Consider the following 21,324-nt stretch of genomic DNA (forward strand, 5'->3'; position numbering starts at 1 on the left):
TTGTAGTACTGTGTGTCCTGTTGTACCCTTCTTCTGCACCACTCAGTGGGTTGACATATGGAGTCATGAGGAAAGACCTAAGGGGCTAGCCACTGTCTCCTAATAAAAATCCATGCCCCAGTCACCTGCTACATCAAAAAGAAAAAAGAAAATAAAAGTATAGTTTGTTGTATATACAATTGCACATTAAAAATGTGACTGGGGAAAGGCCAGTCACTAAGCTTCCCATATTAAAAGAAATAGGGTACTTTATTTGAATATCAAAGTTATACACATACACTGTATATAGGAATATATTTAATGTATTCAGATATTCTCTTAAATACATCATGAATATTGTATAAACAATACATTCCATAATTTGTGTATTAAAAAATGTACATATATATTTATGAAAGCAGTATCCTAAGTGAAGATAATAGACCTCATGTGGGGTGTGATACTGAGCTATATACTACATAAATGTTATGGGATCTGAAGTTGTAGGATCTTGCTTTTACTAAGCAATTTATTCTCAAATACTGTATATACACACCAGTTAGATTCACTTGTGATGGTGGGTATATTACATGGGGTGCCTGTAGATGGCAGGGCAGCATTAAAGCCTAGGCGCATGGAAGTGAAGACGTGTTAGATATCGTGAGAACAATCATTGAGGAAATGGTAGCAAAATCCTACTTTCTTTTCTTGTCCTGTAAAGAAGCGGATCACAAGTAAGGCACTAGAATCTGATTCATTTATGGCCATAATCTGAATTGCACCCAGTCCTGCAAGATTATTAGGTTGTGGTTTGGTCTTAAATTGCCGTTACAATTTATGAAGCAGTCTGTAGATATACACATTACCATTTTCTAGCATATGACAGATGGCTGCTTTGCAATATCCTAGCATCAAGAGACGAACCTGGCCACTGTACCACACAATCAGTTAATCAATTTTGAATCGCATACCATGTGTGAATTTTTTTATATATATTTTTTAAAGCGCTATATAATTAAATGTAGGTTTATTATGGAAACAAAAGTTGTTTACAATCATCAAAATATGTACGATATAAAATGTATTTAGAAATATGTGCAGTATGTTTAAAGATACCTGTTCTGTTCACAAAGGTGTACTCGTGAACAGCAGGTGCTTGGACTGGGATTTGTCCCATCCACCCTCTAATTGCGGCTTCTTGTTCGTCTGATATTTGAGGGAAGCTAATGAAAAGTCGTATTTTGCGTGCTAGGGCCGAAGACACTGCATTAACTGTTCTTGAAGCGGTTGATTTGTGGACTCCTGTCAAATCGCCGACTACTGCTTGAAAGCTGACGCTGGCATAAAAACGCAGGGAGGCAGTTATGCTTGGTTTTGGGAGTCTTTTATTAATTCAGTGATGAACAAAATATCTTCTCAGGAAAACAAAAATTATAATACAATTCAAAATCATTATACGTGTCTAAAAAATGTGTTTGGTCTCTAAAATCTGTTCTCTTCGCAGTGCTCTGCACATATGCACTCTGAAAACAAAGCTTGACATTGTTTAGCGTTTTATGTTTTGAAATGCCAAGCGTGACTTCAAGCCACCCAGTACCCAGGCTTGAAAAGTAAGTGTGACTTACACCAGCTTCACGTATTGCAACTAGACCTATTTTCAAGTCCGCCTAGCGGGCACATGACGTTATACCGACGTTGTGTATTGGGTGTATTTGAGTCACGTCGTCGGGCAACCAAAATATAACCAGTGCACAACGTCTTTTTGTTGACGGAGAGGCAACGTTGTGGTTGTGGTGTGTGTTTTAAAAAATGTCCTGTTAGGCCAGTTTTTTTTTTTAACCCTTTTTGTGTTAACAAAAAGCATAGTTTTCTTTATCTATACATTATTATTATTATTATTATTATTATTATTATTATTATTATTATTATTATTATTAGTATTATTATTCATAATAATAATAATAATACTCATCATCAATTCATGGTTGTATTTAACAGCACAGTAGATTATAAATGTATTTGATAATATAGAAGTGAATTCAATTAAATAATATTTAAAAAACAAAGACAGAAGCTTCCAATAATAAAATATTAAATGTGCGCGAGAGCAAACAGCGAGTCACACAGAAACAAGGTAAGGATCAGTAAATTTAATTGATAAATATGACCTTAACTTGGAAACTGCAAATGTTAAAATATTTAAGTTTACCGTGTTAAATGAGGAAAATTAATTGCTGTTCAATTACCTTTATAAATGCACATATTCATCACCGTTCATTTCTTCCCCCACCACCAACAGCAGGGGAAGCGGGCATTACTACTATTTATTTATTTTTAGAACTGTTTGGTGAAAGGTGTTTCCACAGCATTTCTCTTTTTGATAAGGATTCCATTACTAAATTAAGCCCAAAGCTGCCTGAAGCATGGAGGCCTATTTCTTATTGTTCTTTATTGTTAATATTATTATTATTAAGAAGTCTGTTTCAGAAAAATACATAAACTGTTAAAGTGTCTGATCTCACGCAGCTATCTCACTCAGAAGGCGCTCACTCTGTCTCTATACTCAAAGAGTTTAACACACATAGGTATACTTAACTTGGAAACTGCTTGAAAATGTTTAAATTATTTAAGTTTACAGTGTTAAATGACAATTAGATTTAGTGTTTTGCTACAATATATAGTTTTAAGGGTTTTAATCTTTACAGTGGCCAATTAACGCTACTCTCTAATAGACACCCTTATCCAAATAACCGACCAGGTAAAGAGAAGATGAAGAAAATAACTACCCAGGTGCCATTTCGAGCAAATACGCCACATATGTATTCCATCAGGGTTAAATAAAACAGGAATGATTCCAAAACAGATGATTTTCTGCTTGCCTTTTCCTTCAAAGAGTAAAAAGCTGTCATTAAGGACTGCCCTGTAACAATTTAGTTCCTAAAGGACCATTTTACAAAAGAAAAGCTGACTTGTAAAAGTGACACTGAAATCTGCCTTCTTGAACATTCTGTTTGCTTAATCCACCAGCCTGCAATTTAAAATATGCCTGTCAGGAAAAGAGCATCCCAGTGTCAGATCCAGCAGTGCAGGGCTTCTGCAGTGGGATCAAGCTGTGCTGTAGTTTTGGGAGAGTTGCCAAATAAGTGACATTTCCAGAGTACATTGGTAGAATTTTAAGGAGTCATCTTTGTCCTTCTGAACAGCAGGGTTAAGGGAGGACCTTGGAAAAAAATATATACCCTTTGGGTATTTTAAATTGAAGTAAGACCAACTTCCAAATCTTTCTAAAGGAAAAGCGTAACATTTATTTTTTTCTTATAAAGAGAGAAGGATTAGGTCAAATGCCAAGCAACAATTTCAGATTTAGTTTGCTGTGTGTCGCCTGAAATGAACTTCTTGAAATGCCCACAGTAAACAAATGTATTGTGTTTTAAAATAGTCATGGTATGTTATTTCTTTCTCCTCTTAAGTTAGGGTTGTACAGTTTAAAATGATGTGTTCAATTGATCTAAACAGTGACAGATTTAAATATACAAAGGTTATTAAAAACAAACTTACACCATTACTGTCCTCCTCTACTGATAAAATATACTAAAAAGCAACAGCAATGGTTGTTCCAATAGAGTCTTAAAGCCTACAGCCAAAGCGATTGTGTTCTAGTGTTTAATGCTGAAGAGGGTTAATCACTTCTAGACAAATGAGTGTAGCAATCAATTACAGCTTTGTTTAATGTATATCAGTGTTTGAGTAATACATAAAAAATACATAACTTAGACGCTTTAAATGATACAAGTGTGCAGTACTGACACTGCTAGGGCAGTTAGTGGCTTTTGATGTCATGTTGCAAGGACTCTTATGTGATCTAGCCCAACGTCTTTTGTGTTGGTAAGGCATTGTGCGACCCCCTCATTTTTGTGGATGGTGCGCTGAATGAATCCTCAACATCTGTGTATGGTGATCAAAATCACCTGAGTCAATATTTCTAATAAGGTAATGTTCATAAGACAGCATAGTGGAGCATTCAGAATTAAATTGTGAAAACTGTTTTTGCCCTTGTTTGAGCCTATTTATATACATTTTGAATCCTTGTCTGAAGTAGATGTACTTTATAAAATGAGAATATCCAACTAAGTGATGATGAAGAACACAACGTTTTTGTCCACCAATCAAGTTATTTATGATTTAAAGATGATTAGAGTGTCAGCTGTATCCCTACCCGACTATAATGGTGCCAGTAAAAGTAACATCTGTGTTGATTTTCTACACAAGTGGCAGTTTTCAAGTCACAGCAAGGAATACCACTGAGAGCTGATCTTCCGTGCTCAAGTGAATAATGCTGAAAACTGCAGATTTCTTAAGGAGGAAAGACAATATCTCACATAAATTATAAATGTATTCATAACCATCAGCCAATAAACAACCAGCTAGAATGCTTCTATCAGATGGTAGAAAACTTCTGCAAGTCAGTAAATCACATTTCTTTCTTGTCGTCTTTAACTTATTACTAAATAAACTGACAAAAGAAATGTATTTAACAGGGTATTGTAATAAAAGCACACTTATGTTCCCTTTGACAGGATCCTACAAACAATGATTTGCCTAAAAAATATCCAAATTGTATCTATTCAGGGAACAAAACCAGTGCCTGCCGTTGCTCCATCACCTGTTAGTGTCGGCATGACTGAAGTTTTCAGGGTTTGTTCTTGTAGTTTCTGCAGCGCAAACTGCCTTGCAAAAACAACCAAGTAAAGACAAGTAAAAACACCAATCATCATTTAGTATAGTAATAGTATTATTATTATGATATTATTATACTGCTTAAAGAAAATACATAAGCACAAAAGGAAAAGAAGGCTAAGAGAGAAAAAACAAAGCACTGTTTATGCATGTGGGCACTGGACCATTTATAATTTTAATAGTGAGAAATCAGGATCAAACCAAAGAGGTTTAGATAAAAGGGTGGATGTGCTTGTCTGATTTAGCACAGACATACTAGAATATGGTCTGTCAGTGTGAAGAGCAGTCTTCTGAGAACTAGGTTGACTATAATTAATATTAAAGAAACATTCAAAAGTCAGTATATATATATATATATATATATATATATATATATATATATATATATATATATACAGACGTGCTCAAATTTGCTGGTACCCTTACAGCTCATTGAAATAATGCTTCATTCCTCCTGAAAAGTGATGAAATTAAAAGCTATTTTATCATGTATACTTGCATGCCTTTGGTATGTCATAGAATAAAGCAAAGAAGCTGTGAAAAGAGATGAATTATTGCTTATTCTACAAAGATATTCTAAAATGGCCTGGACACATTTGTTGGTACCCCTTAGAAAAGATAATAAATAATTGGATTATAGTGATATTTCAAACTAATTAGTTTCTTTAATTAGTATCACACATGTCTCCAGTCTTGTAATCAGTCATTCAGCCTATTTAAATGGAGAAAAGTAGTCACTGTGCTGTTTGGTATCATTGTGTGCACCACACTGAACATGGACCAGAGAAAGCAAAGGAGAGAGTTGTCTGAGGAGATCAGAAAGAAAATAATAGACAAGCATGGTAAAGGTAAAGGCTACAAGACCATCTCCAAGCAGCTTGATGTTCCTGTGACAACAGTTGCAAATATTATTAAGAAATTTAAGGTCCATGGAACTGTAGCCAACCTCCCTGGGTGCGGCCGCAAGAGGAAAATCGACCCCAGATTGAACAGAAGGATAGTGCGAATGGTAGAAAAAGAACCAAGGATAACTGCCAAAGAGATACAAGCTGAACTCCAAGGTGAAGGTACGTCAGTTTCTGATCGCACCATCCGTCGCTTTTTGAGTGAAAGTGGGCTCCATGGAAGAAGACCCAGGAGGACTCCACTTTTGACAGTAAAACATAAAAAAGCCAGACTGGAATTTGCTAAAATGCATATTGACAAGCCACAATCCTTCTGGGAGAATGTCCTTTGGACGATTGAGTCAAAACTGGAGCTTTTTGGCAAGTCACATCAGCTCTATGTTCACAGACGAAAAAATGAAGCTTTCAAAGAAAAGAACACCATACCTACAGTGAAACATGGAGGAGGCTCGGTTATGTTTTGGGGCTGCTTTGCTGCGCCTGGCACAGGGTGCCTTGAATCTGTGCAGGGCACAATGAAATCTCAAGACTATCAAGGCATTCTGGAGCGAAACGTACTGCCCAGTGTCAGAAAGCTCTGTCTCAGTCGCAGGTCATGGGTCCTCCAACAGGATAATGACCCAAAACACACCTAAAAGCACCCAAGAATGGATAAGAACAAAACATTGGACTATTCTGAAGTGGCCTTCTATGAGTCCTGATCTGAATCCTATCGAACATCTATGGAAAGAGCTGAAACTTGCAGTCTGGAGAAGGCACCCATCAAACCTGAGACAGCTGGAGCAGTTTGCTCAGGAAGAGTGGGCCAAACTACCTGTTAACAGGTGCAGAAGTCTCATTGAGAGCTACAGAAAACGTTTGATTGCAGTGATTGCCTCTAAAGGTTGTGCAACAAAATATTAGGTTAGCGGTCCCATCATTTTTGTCCATGCCATTTTCATTTGTTTTATTATTTACAATATTATGTTGAATAAAAAATCAAAAGCAAAGTCTGATTTCTATTAAATATGGAATAAACAATGGTGGATGCCAATTACTTTAGTCAGTTTCAAGTTATTTCAGAGAAAATTGTGCATTCTTCGTTTTTTGTGGAGGGGTACCAACAAATTTGAGCACGTCTGTATATATATATATATATATAGTCCTTATATATATATATATATATAAGAGGTCCTTGCCATACGAAGATTCAATCAAAGCTGTTACTTAGAAGCAAAAGGCTTCACATGTTACTGCCACTCCACCAAGCCGTTTTGTTTAAAGGGTTAAACAAATCCCAGGTAGTGGAAACAGCTTGTGGAAATACAGTATATAGGCCCATATTTACAAATCATTTATCTTCTGAGTGGTTGAAGGCATTTGACCTATGGCCTGTGGCCTCACAACGCACCTAGGCTGCGGTAAGATATGTTGTGGGTTATTGCTTATTTAACCCTATGATTACATTTGTATTTTACAAAGCACTTAATAAGTAAAAACTATGATAACTGAGTAATCATCTAATGCAGTGACACGCAACCCGCGTCCCATAGGCCGCATGCGGCCCGTTTATCGTCTGACTGCGGCCCAGTGGATTAATTCCATTTCACTTTGTTGACTTGCTTTTTCTAATTTTTCTCATAAAAAGCAGCACACCATTTTAATTCGTACTGCAGAGGGTAATTGCTTCTCATCAGCTTGTATCCAACTAATTTTATGAGTCTTCCTCTCCTTTCTCGAATGCACAAACCCGCTGCATACATAGGAGGCGTGTTGCTAGGGAAGTGACATCACTGCCCTGTGACTTTTGCTACATTGCTGGCTGCTACAACTGAACAACTTGTCTGCTAAAATAAAAACCGCTTCAGCAAGTAGATATTTAATTTGCTTTGTACTGTGTGTGTATATATGGTATAACAGTACAATATTAATGCTTTGTTTGTGATGTGTATTGTGCAGTAACAATTAACAGTAATCCTAAGGGAAATTGCTTTGATTATATATATATATATATATATATATATATATATATATATATATATATATATATATATGTATGTTGTGAAATAGCGGGTTATGAGAAACAGCAGGGAGGGGGTTAAAACCTCCCTGCGAGAGAAACATGTGCAGAATGCACATTTTGTTTAATTGTTTTATTATTTTGTTTAATTGTTTATTAATTATCTATCACCCGCAACTGAGCTTTATTGTAAATTAATGCCAGGCGCGGGGTATTTAAGACATGCAGCTTGGCTGTACGTGGCTGCTGAGTAGAAGGAAGCAGAAGAGAGGTGCTCTGCTTCCGAGCAGTCGTAATTGTAAGTGCTATGTTAAACCTGTGTGGTTTTGGTTTGTGTTAGCAGGTAAACGGCTTAGCCGTCCTGCAAGTTAGTGAGGGAAAAACTTGTGTAGTAAGCGCTCCAAGAGGAGCTAGGTGTTTATTTTGTGTTTGTTTTATTTTTGGTGTGTTTATTAAAAATTTGCGCGTCCGCGCTGAAAACTCCATTTCTTGTGTCCTGGGTCGTACTTTTAAAGGGGCAACGAACCCGAGTGAGTGCCGGGCTGTTACTATATATATATATATATATATATATATATATTGATTGCAGCTAAGGGTTAAACTCTGATTATTCTATAGTAATGTGCTGCCCACTATACACATTAGGTTAAACTAGTTTTCTGCAAAATTTGGTTGTGCATCTTTGATCTAAAGCAAACACTATATAAAACTGAAAAAGCCACTAGTAGTCTTTATCACAGTTGTTGTTTATTTTCATTTTTAGTGATTTTAAAATGCTGCAATAATGGTAGTGGTGCCATAATTGAATCCAAGGGATTTGCTGATACTGTTTGTTTACAATTTTACAGTGTAGCGATCATGTGGGACTTCACTGGTCTTGAGGCTACTACATGCTATGCCTGATCTCAATGGGCTCCGCGATCCACCAGTAAGCTATGACTAACAATTATTAGCGGGACTTAATATAATAGTGTCGAATACACAATAGCAGTAATAAAACAAAACAACCACAACAACAAAAACGTAGGAAGCTTGCAATCAAAGCATTTTTTATATTAAGCATAGGTAGTTATAAAACAGAAACTTACAGTGCCTGCATAAGTATTCACCCCCCTTTGACTTTTCCACATTTTGTAGTGTTACAACCTGGAATTAAAATGGATTTAATTGGGATTTTTACCATTTGATTTACACAACATACTTAACACTTTGAAGGTGCAAAATATTTTTTTATTGTGACACAAAAGTTAATTAAACAAAAAAAAAGACATTTGTTGGTTGCATAAGTATTCACCCCCCTGAGCCAATATTTGGTAGAAGCACCTTTGGCACCAATTACAGCTGTGAGTCTTTTTGGGTAAGTCTCTACCAGCTTTGCACATCTGGATCCTGCAATTTTTGCCCATTCTTCTTGGCACAATTGCTCAAGCTCTGTCAAGCTGGATGGGAACCGTTGGTGAACAGCAATTTTCAAGTCTTGCCACAGATTCTCAATCGGATTGAGGTCTGGGCTTTGACTGGGCAATTCTAAGACATTCAGGTTCTTCTTTTTAAACCACTCCAGTGTAGCTTTGGCTGTGTGTTTAGGGTCATTGTCCTGCTGGAAGGTGAACCTTCGTCCCAGTCCCAGGTCTCTTGCAGACTGAAACAGGTTTTCCTCTAGAATTTCCCTGTATTTGGCTCCATTCATCTTGCCCTCAATCCTGACCAGTTTCCCAGTCCCTGCCGATGAAAAGCATCCTCATAACATTATGCTGCCACCACCATGCTTCACCGTGGGGATGGTGTTCTCAGGGTGATGAGCAGTGTTGGCTTTGCGCCACACATAGCGTTTTGCGCCAAAAAGTTCAATTTTGGTCTCATCAGACCAGAGAACCTTTTTCCACATGTTTGCTGTGTCTCCCACATGCCTTTTGGCAAAATCCAAAAGGGATTTGATATGGGTTTTTTTCAGCAATGACTTTCTTCTCGCCACTCTTCCATAAAGCCCAGCTTTGGAGCGTCCGGGTTATAGTTGTCCCATGGACGGTTTCTCCCATCTCAGCTGTGGATCTCTCCAGCTCCTTCAGAGTTACTATTGGCCTCTTGGTTGCTTCTCTGACTAATGCCCTTCTTACCTGGTCACTGAGTTTTGGTGGACGGCCTTCTCTAGGCAGAGTCGCGGTTGTGCCATATTCTTTCCATTTTTTAATAATTTAAGAGAGGTAGACATACCATCAATTTCCAATGGTTCTGTTACTTCTTACCATATGGCATCTTTCTTTTTATTGTCTTTATAACCACTGACACTGGCATCATAAAGAACATTATATGTTTTGACTTTAATAATTAAATTCTCATTGATGTTCATTTCTCTTTTATTTCTGGTAATTTCTGCGTGAATGAGACAGTAACAGTCTGACAGCCTCTCCTTCGACTCTGTCCGAGTAATGACGTGTGCATACAGAAACATAGAAGGCTCGCGCAGACAAACCGTCAGTTTGAGACAACAAGGCAATTCTATCTGAGTGTTAAAAGCGCAGCTCGCACATCGGTTTCCATTTTTTAATAATGGATTTAACGGTGCTCCGGGGGATGTTCAAAGTTTGGGATATTTTTTTATAACCCAACCCTGATTGGTGCTTCTCCAGAACTTTATCCTGGACTTGTTTTGATAGCTCCTTGGTCTTCATGATGCTGTTTGTTTAGATATGCTCTCTAACAAACTCTGGGGCCTTCTAAATCTGAGATCATGTGACACTTTAATTGCACACAGGTGGACTCCATTCAACTAATTATGTGACTTCTGAAGGCAATTGGTTGCACCAGAGCTTATTTAGGGGTGTTCAAGCAAAGGGGGTGAATACTTATGCAATCAAGACTTTTCAGTTTTTTATTTGTAAATTATTTTGAAAAATATGTAGATTTTTTTCCACACTACAACTATTTTGTGTAGATCAGTGACAAAAAATCCTAATTAAATCCATTTTAATTCCAGGTTGTAACTCTACAAAATGTGGAAAAGTCCAAGGGGGGTGAATACTTATGCAAGGCACTGTACCAGCATTTTTCATATGAGTCTTGAAACCTGGTGTAGGCAGGGCTCTACGCTAACTTTTGTTTAGGCACGTGTGTGCCTAGATTACAAAATGTAGGCGCGCACTGAAAAATTTAGGGGCACACACACACACACACAAAAAGATTGGCTCAAATTTATTGTTGAATATCTACAAATCTTTTTTCCCTTCCTTTCTTACATAACACTTGTGCAGTTCACTACTTTTGCACCAACAAAATTATAATGGACAACTTTTTTCCAACTGAAATGATTTTTAACTGCCTGGTAGCATCTTCCTCAGAATGTGCTGCTTGCCTGTTTATGGTAGCGGGATGGTCTGGCTGACGTTCCTGGATGTATGCCTCTTTGCACATTGTGTGCCATTTTGGAGCACTGTGTTTTAATATATTTTCACATTTTAACTTCTGGCTCTCTGTTAAAAATATAGTCTTGCCTGCCATCAGTTCCCCTGCATTCTGACAAAACGTGCAAAACATGGATTTTTTTAACATTGTCAGACTTAAGCCAGTGAAAATCTTTTAGCCACTGTTGGTTGAACTTGTATGTTCTTTTTCTACTTTTCTGTGAACACACTGTAACTAACATAGCCCGTCTCGAAGTTCCCTGTTCGCTTTCATCTTCTGATATACCTTCATTGCTAATTTCTTGTAAAGAAGCCGACATATCTGAATTTTGTTCATTGTGGTTTTCTTTTGAAACCTCTGCAATCACATGAAAATAATTTCTTATTTTCCTGATCTTGGTTTGACAAGTTTTCAAACTGTCTGGAAACGAGTAGCCATCGCACTGATAAATCAGTGAAATTGGCGGGGTATGGGATTTGTAGTTTTTAATGTGTGATTAACAGCGGGCAGTGGACACCAATAAATGTCATTCATAAGAACATAAGAACATAAGAAAGTTTACAAACGAGAGGAGGCCATTCAGCTCATCTTGCTCGTTTGGTTGTTAGTAGCTTATTGATCCCAGAATCTCATCAAGCAGCTTCTTGAAGGATCCCAGGGTGTCAGCTTCAACAACATTACTGTAATGTACAATCCCAAAGTACATTACTATTGAGCTATGAGTTTAATCCGAGTGAGTTTTTTTTTATTTTATTTTTTATACTTTTAAAATGTACATTCACACAAGCATTTTTTTTTGTCTCGTATGCAGAAACTGTCGGGATATTTTCATCTGTGTTACTGGACGAAACAGAAGGCTCTCCCCAGAAGCTGTAACAAAAACTGTTGTATGCTTGTATGTTAGTGCTTGTTCTGATTTGTCCCGAGATCCACCAAAAACCTTTTGTGATCTATGTATTGGCCACCACTGATCTAGGGCATACACTATCTCAAATGCAATGGGAAACTGGACAAATGCCAACATCCAGCTAGCTGCATGTTTAAATGGTGTTTGTCCAGTGATAATATAAATCCAGCACAACTAGCAAAATGCCTCTGGGCTGTACCACTACCTGTGTGTCTTTGTGTCTGTGGGATGATCACATTGCTCATAGCAGCAATTGCGAATTTTCTGAAAACCTTCTAAATCAGCAGCACTTTGTTATTATTATTATTATTATTATTTGATTATTTAGCAGACACCTTTATCCAAGGCGACTTACAGAGACTATTCCTGCCACCAGGTGACAAAACAAAATGGAAAAATCCATTAAAATAACAGCAGGTGCCACCGTAGCCTTCAAGTAAATGCTTTTGGTAGACAAAACCCTAGAATTTTATTTGAATGTTCTTTGCTTTTGGCTGCTGCCCACAATGTGACAGCAAAATAATAGCATAATATCCTTACTATTAATTTCACCTATGTTCCTAATACATAGTATCTTTGCAGGACGTACCAGAACGTATTTGAAAAAAATAATAATAATTATACATCCGCCTTCATGTAATAGTCATGAATGATGAATGGGAAGCAATTGGATTAATATATTTACATGTAGCCTACACTAATACTCTGTCTGGGGGTCTTCACTATACGATTACGATGTCAGATAAAAATGTATAACTTAAAATAAAAGAACATTTAGAATGAATACAGATGCTTTTGATTATTTGTTTGCTGTCAGATTATACTTTATAAAAGCATGTACACTCATACTGCACTGTTAACGAGTGTATCTGACATAGAAAATAAATACCTAAATAACATTATACATTTCTGTGTCAAAAAAGTGTTTCAAACGTTTCCTTAAAATCAAAATCATTCATCATATTTAGTTATTTTTTTTAAACAAGATTCTGTAACTTTTCTGAATCAATTAAGTTTCTCTTTCAACATTTGGATGACATTTTCTTAGTAGAACAAAAAAAATGAATACTTGACAAGGTTAAATTTGACATAAAATGCTTTTCATTATTACTAATATTATAATAAATCACTTCCAGCTACCAAATTGGAAGAAAGACTAAGCTGTTACTGAACTGTTTTTTGTAAAATGTCGTATTTCACTTAGCAAATTGAACTCCTGTTAAGAAATAAGATTACTATTCGTTACTGTGAAAATATTGTAAGACATCTATCAGTCTTGCTTGTTTATTTATTTGCATCACTAACAAAAGTGGCTTGAGGCAAGAAGAGGCTGTGGTAAAAGCAATTAAATATGTTCCCTAATCATGCCTTTGAATTAAAGCTTCAACAGGTTTAATGGTATACAAAACAATGTTGCAACTCCAGTTTGTGTTTATTTCCAATAAGTTGCACTCATACAAACTTCTTTTAAATACAGTAATTCAAACTAAACAGGCAAAAACAGCTCATGAATGTCAGCTGCAAGTTTTGTTCATTGTGAACCAATACAATAGTTATTCACGAACCTAAAACTTTTTTTTTTACATATCACACTGTACCAAATGCTATAGTGCATAGCTTAAGTTTTAGCGAATGTACAAAAGCTGAGACCACAAGGTCTGCTTGCTAATAAACTGAAATAATGTATCCATAAACAAAATTGTGTAGCACATAGAAGGTATTACCGTGGAACATAATACAAAAACATGGTCACAAGAATAAATGTTTAAATGTTTTTTTTTTTTTACAATTGTGTGACAGCAATGATTCTATAAATATGGAGTACTTTAATCGTGGCAGAACAGAAACAACCAAACCAATAAGAGGTAAAAATGTCTTAAATACTTATAAAAACCATGTTATATATATATATATATATATATATATATATATTTTAAATAGATTGAAATCATTACATCAAACAATTGCCTGCAGGCACAATATAAGAACATTCAAATATAGCAACTTTATAAAGAACCCCAACCCAGGCAGGATCTTCAGCACTGAGCTCATACAGTAAAAGCTATACACAGGATCTTCAGCACGGAGTTCATACAAATCAACTAGCAGAAAATAGAACAAAGAAGGAAGCGTAATTTCTCCATCCTTTGTCCATTCAATTACAGCGTAACTAAGTTGAAAGGCAAGGTGCACAAAATAAGAGACAGTATTAGTATCCTTCAGCATATGCAATGATATAGTAACGTATGTATATATCGACATCTAGGCATACAAATATATTATAGGCGTGCACGGGGGAAGGCAGCAGCAGGGCTGGTAGGTGATACAATCACACAGGAAGACATAAGCCTGATATACGCTCCTTGCAAAAGAGCCAGCTTTTTTGTACAGTGGTATCGGAGCTATGCTTTAGTGGGAGAGGTCCCGGGTTCGCGCCTGCCCTCCGACTGTGTGTTGATTGCCTCGCCCTGTGTGATGCGCCTGCCTGCATTAACCAAGATCGCTACAATATGAAGGTGTAAACATATAAACACATAATATAGTATCGTTTAGATCTATAAAACAGAGGACGAGAACAATAGAGTTTAGTCATCAGCCACTTTAAAGTTGGACTGTGTTTTTAGAAACAAATACAGTCGCACGTATCTTTAATTTAACTACAGTCGGCAGCCGCGTCTCTCTCACAGTTCAGTTCCTCACTGCAGCCAGCACAGCACAGCACAGCACAGCACAGCACAGCACAGCACAGCACAGCACAAGGCCACGGATCGGTCCAGGCACTCGAGTCAGCAGGCAAACAATCCAGCAGCAGCGTTGCTTGTAGACCAGATAATATTGACAAAGTGGATTCCGTCTCGGTTCGGTTCCCGGTCAGTGCATTCCCTCTGTGTTTTATCTCCAGTGTACTCCACTCTTTGGCCAAACGGGTTGGTATAAATAACCGGTAGCTAGTTAGCAGCTCAGCCCATAATTAACAAGATGGTCAATTGTTCAGCTGGGGCTCATCAGTTCATTAGTCCACATGCAACAGTGCTTTAAAAAACACACAAAAAATCCACAACAAACGTGCACAAAGTAAATCAATAATAATAATGAATAAAGTGTCAATCTCAAATTCATAGTAAAGTAAAAGCAAACAAAATAGTGACAACACAATTAATGCAAATAATACAAATAATATTAATAATAATACTTTGCAGGTGTGACAGACACATATAATCTGCTAACTGACCAACTCAGCGATTCACACCAGTGAGGGATGGTGTAATCCATTTTAATTCCAGGTTGTAACACTACAAAATGTGGAAAAGTCCAAGGGTGGTGAATACTTATGCAAGGCACTGTGTATATATATATATATATATATATATACACACACACACACATACACATATATATAATATATATATATATATATATATATATATATACATATATACATATATATAATATATATATACACATATATATATATATATATATATATATATATATATATATATATACATATATATATATATATATACATATATACATATATATACACACACATATATATATATATATATATATATATATATATATATATATATATATATATATATATATCCGAGCATTTTGTTGGTCTTTTTCATAGATTCCTTCTTCAATTTCGGTGTATCCCATATGGTATTTATGATGCACATTTGTATTGCTTGTGTGTAGTATCTTACACTTTTCTCTATTAAATGTCATTTGCCCTGTGTCTGCCCAGTTCTGAATGCTGTATAGATCATTTTTAATGACCTTTGCTGCTGGTGTTTGCAACTCCTCCTATCTTTATGTCGTCTGCAAATTTAACAAGTTTGCTTACTATACCAGAATCAAAGTCATTAATGTAGATAGGAATAGCAGATGACCTAATACTGATCCCTGTGGTACTCCACTGGTTCCCTCGCTCCATTTTGAGGTTTCTCCTCTAATCAGTACTTTCTGTTGTCTACATGTTAACCACTCCCTAATCCATGTGCATGCATTTCCTTGAATCCCTACTGCGTTCAGTTTGAGAATTAATCTCTTATGTGGGACCTTGTCAAAAGCTTTCTGGAAATCTAAATCATCCTCAAAAAAATCAAGATGGTTAGTTAGACACGATCTCCCTTTCCTAAAACCATGCTGACTGTCTCCCAGGATATTGTTACCATATAGGTAATTTTCCATTTTGGATCTTATTATAGTTTCCATAAGTTTACATATAAAAGAAGTCAAGCTTATTGGTCTGTTGTTACCTAGTTCAGTTTTGTCTCCTTTTTTGTGGATCGGTATTACGTTTGCAATTCTCCAGTTTGTTGGTACAACCCCTGTGTCAAGAGACTGTTGCATTGGCTTGGTTAGCGGTTTGTAAATAACTTCATTTATTTGAGTACTATTGGGAGGATCTCATCCGGCCCAGGGGATTTGTTTATTTTAAGAGCTCCTAGACCCTTTAACACTTCTGCCTCTGTTATGCTAAAGTTATTTGAGACTGGATAGGAACAGGTCGACATGTGGGGCATGTTGTCCGTATTTAGTATATTTGCTATTTTTTTCTCTTTGTCTATGATTTAGCCATTTGTATCTCTTAGATATTTTACCTCCTCTTTGAATGTTCTCTTGCTGTTATAACATTGGAAAAACTTTTTGGAATTGGTTTTAGCCCCTAGCAATGCTCATTTCTATCTCTCTCTTGGCCTTTGCACATGATTTGAGGTTGCAGTTCCAAGCACTCTTTCTGTGTACTTTGTTCTTGGTCCATTTTAAGCGCTCTGTAAAGTGCCTTTTACATATACTGCACACAGTAAAGAAATAATAAATACATTTTAAATTTACATAGAATAGTTTACAGTGTGCACACGGCAGATTCCTGCACAGGTCCGAGTTTTATGACTCAGATCTGCTACTACAGGACCTGACCCGAATCCGCAACCCGCTGCAGCACTGTCTTATTACCAGTGACCCGACCTGCTTTAATAAGACCTGCAACTGGACCCGAACCTGCAAGTGTTTACCTACTGCCTGCGTCAACTGACTCTCTCATTCACACACAGATATCTCTACCATTCTCCACAGATTGAGTTTATACAATAGCCCACAGGCTGTACAGTGTGTTAATTCCCTCTAGTGGTCTGGATAAATTATAACATAGTAACATATTAACTATCTCTACTTACTTTACTATAAAATACCTGTCTATTCCTTTCATGCCACCAGTTAAAAGGGAGCTACACCTGTGCTTTCATACACAAAAACAAGCAATGAATCCAGTCACATGTTCATTATTTTCATTCGCTATGATTCCAAAAGAATTCCACACTTCTGATTTACCTCTCAAACTATTATCCACCTTATGATATAAACCCTGCGGTATCTTTTGTTTCACCTCGTCCATAGACATTTTAATATCACCAAGCAGATACGATAAAAGGGTCTTTTTGTTTTCTGTTGGTATAATAACCTTAGTGTAGAATATTTTGCACATAGGGTACCTCCATTTTGTCCAAGGATACCGAAATAGATACTGAACTTTTTTTCATGTTTTCTCTTTTGTTAAGCTGTTTTGAAAGTACTCAGTGCTGCTTTCACTCAACGCCTGTTTTCAACTAACTCTCGTAAAAGCCTCACAACCACCGGGTCATCATTAGGGTGGAAGTGGCAGTTGCTCAAAAACACTACAATACGTACTAAGTACGTATTACTAGAAGAGATGGAATACTTGGAATTACTTGTGGAATAATTAAACAAAAACTGCATTAAAAATCAGCTGTCATTAAAACTCGTCATAATTAATACAATATCGTACATTTCTGATAACTCGATAATTATTTTTATAATTATTTTTTTTTTATTGTGACTTCTGTTCGATACGATATCACCGAGTTATCATAAATCGTCCCAACCCTGCTTGGGGGTAGCAGAAAGATGACAGGCTTCAGTTTGTGACACCTTCTGGTGAACAGATGTATTTCAGTTAAATTCCTAGAAATTCCAGTTTCTAGCCACATAAACTAGCCACACAGCGCCCTCTAGCATTCAAAACACACAAGATGATCTAGATTAACGGCATAAGAGCATTTTCGAGTATGTGGCTGATGAGCATGACTTTTTACATACAGCATTGTCATTACTTTTTCAGTAAAAGGAAAAAAAAATAAATTGTTGGTCATTCATAAATTCATGACAAGCCAATTTTAATACTGTAAAGAAAAGAAGGATTGATGCATGGTGAGGATTGTTGGATTTCTAATATTCATATCCTGTTAACAATAAATTTAAATAGGACTATATAATGTCAGAGTTATAATTCCATTCCGTGCCAATCTACCTCATAACTAATGTACTGGAGATTTAAACAGGTGACAGCACAATGGTAAATTACAAGCCCCCACAAAAACTTAGGAACAATAAAATGTATTACTGTGACAAGGGTGTATTTCAGGTTTTTGGATTACAGCAAATGTGATGCTGCCAGGAATAGAATTGTGAGCTAATTACACGAAATACATGCAAAGATGTAATGAAATGTTTGCTTCATCAGTTTAAGCCATTTTGGTGTGTATTATGACATTTGTAGCTATCCCTGGAATATACATCATAAACCCAATGGGATTGATTTTGAAGACGTGCTGGAAATACAAGCACACACAAATAATCTGAATGATGATTGCTTTAATGGTACATTTTCTTTTGGTAACAAAGTGGAAAGCATTACTTTGTCAATTATCTAAATGTTTTCAGCAGCATCATAAATCCGATATTCTCAAGAGCCAAAGGGCTGGAGGGATACTAATGTCTAACTGGTGATGGATTTAAGGAAAGGAGAAGTCTGTGCAAATGAACGAGGGCTGATGGATTCAAGGGGATTTCAATCGCTTAAACTAAGAGACTGCTGTAATTAAACATTTGACACCTTTTTTTGCATTTTTAATGAGTCTCAGTGCCAGCTTGTTAATACCATTAATAAGTTTAGATAATGTCTTTGGTGCTTTATCTCTCTAATAGGACTACATGCTTCTACCAAAAAAAAAGAAAAACGCAGAACACCAAACCTCAATGGAAAATAAATAATTTAATTAATGATTAATACAAAATCCAGAACCGTTAATAATAAACAAGCTACTCACTTCTTCCTGGGAATGACTAATGTTTTGTTGGACCAAGACTGGAAATCTAAAAGTATGTCACAGGTGTATTTTTCAATGGCACACCATCACTGTGTATAATAAAACTATAAAACCCTGAAGTGTGTTCAAAACCCATATACAGCTCTCACAGTAGAGCCTGCATTGGTGCATGAATGCCCATAGCTTTCCCTAAACTAGTTTGTAGGGGTGCTGTGTGGCGCTCTCTGCTGGGGTCCGTGACTGCTGGAAAAGAGTTAACGCTCCTCAGACACAGTATTCTGCCCACTTACATCAATGATAGACAAGATCCCAACCTGATCCTATCTACCGCTTCAAAAACCAACCCCCATGCTCAGCCAAAGTCATGGTATAATATAACGCAGTAACAAAACTTTAAAACAAGGATTTCTTTAGCTGGGGAACCCTCACTATTATCAATTCATTTCCTAGGCTGGTTGATGTATTCCTACAACAACCAAGCCTGAGAACCTGCTTCCCATCTGCATTAGGGCTCAGTTAAGCCTCCAAATAACAATTGATATATTGGGCACACAAAATATAATCGTTCGATAAAATATCCATAATTTTACTCAGTGCCACCCTGATGACTGGCAACTATCAGAGCTTGAATAATCAACAAATCTCAGCTGTAGTCTCTCTTGCATGGTAAGATTGACTGCCATCTTTCTTAACAAGTGTGTGTCATAAAATGAACAAGACGCTGTGAAAAGGAGGAAGCACATTAATAAAATGTTTTAAATTAATTTAGTTTAAAAAAAAAGGTTTCAGCTGTGTAATCCAACATCCTTACTTTTCATGTTTAAATGTATTTAAGGTACAGTTGTAGATGTCAGTTTGAGAGGGCAGCACCACGGATCAACCAAGAGGTTTTCAGTGTCATACTGGATGAGCAACAGAATACAGTTTAATGGGAGGGATATCGTTTTATAGGTCACACTGGCGTAAAAGTCGCTCCACCCTTTTTGAGACTTAATGTTTAGGAAAACCACCTTTTTTGTGTTTAAAATACTTTTTTTCAATTAATTTTTTTCCTACATGCTCAACACCGATAGATAAAGAAAGATACTTAGGTTTAGTTTCGAAATAACCCTTATTTGCAGCATTGTATTCCATTGATAGTTTTAGAGTGTTTTTCGTTTTTAAACTGCTAGAAACTATTCATTTTTCAAAATTTAAAAAGTAATAATTAACAGAGCTTAAAATCAAGTTATACATCTCACATCACATCTGTATCAAACTCCCGGTATTTTATTTTAGCTTATCAAGTACCCAAACAAGTTAAAGAACATCATCTTTGCTTAACTGAACATTTCTTTCCAAAACCATACTTAGACAGTAGTTCCAGCTGTGTTTGGCTTTTACAAATTTGTTGTATTAATTCAAATTTAAATATCAAACAGTGCTGCTTCATCAATTAAAAAGCAAAAAAAATAAATAAACTAAACAGTGCACCATTTCATAACCAGTAAACAAAACATTTTAGTGTTGCATACGGTACAGTACAATTGCATTCAATTTCCAGCTGTAGAAGTACATTAATTTTGTTTTGTTAATCAGAAGCATAACCATACACATACTTTACAAGTGTACCACTGCATTGCACTGACATGTAGAACAAGTTACAGTATGTATAAAGTCATTCAAAGTACTTCATTCAAACAAAATGTTTTCTACATCGGGCCATAAACACTTTCCTCCTATCAGCTCGTTTTTCTTTGGCCATTTTAAGTTTGTCTTTGTTTCATCTGCAGTCACTTACTGTTTTTTCAGCATTGCGATTAACATGTATTTCAGCAAATTCAACAACGCGCAATTTCAAACCTGTTCAGTAGTATTTTCTGTTTTTTCTTACTGTCCTACTTTATCCGGTCTCAAAGTCACCTGCTTTATTATAGCATTGCAGTTACAATGAACGGAAGATTTGCAAAGTTTACTACTCAGCTTTCTAACCAATAGCTGTGACGTTTGAGAGAGGAGGTTAGTCAAGAGTCTAAAGTTTGCGTTTAACATTCAAAATGACTAAGGATATTGAGAGTAAGAAATTAAAACTTTTAATTAGAACAGTGGTTTTGTGTTTCTACCCAGCAACATGGCCTGAATGCTGTAGGTCCTGCACAAATAAATCGGGTTGTTGACATTTAAGTTTGTGTGAGACATAACGGTGGCTGTTGATCCATTGTGGCACTGGTACAGTAGTTTAAAATTAGACACACCGGCACATACGTCACACCAGTG

Source organism: Acipenser ruthenus, chromosome 2 (assembly GCF_902713425.1).
Source record: "Acipenser ruthenus chromosome 2, fAciRut3.2 maternal haplotype, whole genome shotgun sequence".
Classification (NCBI taxonomy): Eukaryota; Metazoa; Chordata; class Actinopteri; order Acipenseriformes; family Acipenseridae; genus Acipenser; species Acipenser ruthenus.